Genomic DNA, 1661 nt, shown 5'->3' with positions numbered 1-1661 from the left:
AAATTTTAGAGAAAAAATTGAGTAAATTTTTTTTTACTAAGGAAAGAATGTCATGTAATATATTTTGCTTGCTAAATTAATAATAGGTTATAGATTATAAATAGTGAGAATAGTAGAGAAAATGATAGAGAATTAGAGAGGGATAGAAAATGGAAGAGGGAAAAAGAGAAAGATGCAGAGAAAATGGGGGGAGAAAAAAAACTAATTGTAATTGTAATTGTAATAATCAAGGTTGTAAGAATCGAATCGGTTAAGTAACTGGTTCAGTAATTTAATAGTTTAATCGGAATTGAACCGATTTGATTAAATATATAATAAAATTTATTTAAAAAAATTAACTCTCCCATATGTAAATTTCTATAAGTCAATCAAGCACTCTCCAAAACATCCAAAACATGTATTAATCCTAAGAATCACAAACATAATTCAACCAAATTATATGAAGTCATATAGTAAATTCAATACAGATTTATGGCAATACTTTTATTTTGAATCAATAACAGCAAAACAACAATTCACCAAAACAAATACAACAGATTGAATTTAAAAATTAATCTCAGCCGAATTAATAAATTAAACAATTGAATTTATAACTCAATTTCAGCAGAATTAATTCAATATGAACGGATTGAATTCAAATAAAAATTCAAAACATTAATATCTCAAAATTCAGCAGAATAATCAATATACATCATATGCATGTTCAAAATAAATTTCAAACTTCAGAGAGATAGAGTCAGAGAGATAGAAACAGGGAGAGTTAGAGACTGAGACGTGAGACCTGAGAGGGTTGAAGCAGAGACTAGAGACTTGAGACACGATGAAAGGTAGTCGCTTCGACTGCGAGACTACACACGAAGAAGAGAAGCAACGACAGAGAAGCTACGACAGTGAGACACAGTTTAGAGCATAAAAGCAGAAACGATGCCAGCTAGGAGGGGAGAAGCAGAAACGACGAGGAGGGGAGAAGCAGAAACAACGAGGAGGGGAGAAGCAGTGACAACGCAGGGCGAGGAGTAGAGAAGCGGCGACGACCCACGGTGAGAGCAGCGAAGCAGCGACGACCCACGGTGACAGAGAGAGCTCAAATAGAGAGGGCGACAGAGAGAAAAGGGTCCGGTGATGGGTTTGAGCTCAAAAGTGGGATGGTGGGTAGTGGCTGTTCTTCGAATTCGAAGAGAAGAGAGGATTGGGTGGGATTAGGGTTTTTTGCTGGTGTGAGAGAGAAAGGGATGGGGTGGGGTGCTATCAATTATCAGCTTCAATTTTTTTTCTTCCTCAGCGTCAAAACGACGCCGTTTGGTGGATTTGGGAAAAACCAGTCATTGCAAAAACTCAACCGGTTCAGCGATTAACCACCAGTTCGACTGATTTTTTCACCAATTTAAAACGGTTTTGGAAATAGATCGGATCAACTAGATGACCGGTTCTCGGTTAATCCGATTGAACCGATCTGTCTGATCCGTTTTCAGAACATTGGTAATGATTATAATTGTAATGAGAGTATCTTCAGCGATTATCGACTGATTTTTTCACCAATTTAAAACGGTTTTGGAAATAGATCGGATCAACTAGATGACCGGTTCTCGGTTAATCCGATTGAACCGATCTGTCTGATCCGTTTTCAGAACATTGGTAATGATTATAATGATTATAATTGT

The sequence above is a fragment of the Arachis ipaensis genome, chromosome B06 (genome assembly GCF_000816755.2).
Source record: "Arachis ipaensis cultivar K30076 chromosome B06, Araip1.1, whole genome shotgun sequence".
NCBI lineage: Eukaryota > Viridiplantae > Streptophyta > Magnoliopsida > Fabales > Fabaceae > Arachis > Arachis ipaensis.
Note: the sequence above shows the minus strand (reverse complement) of the source record.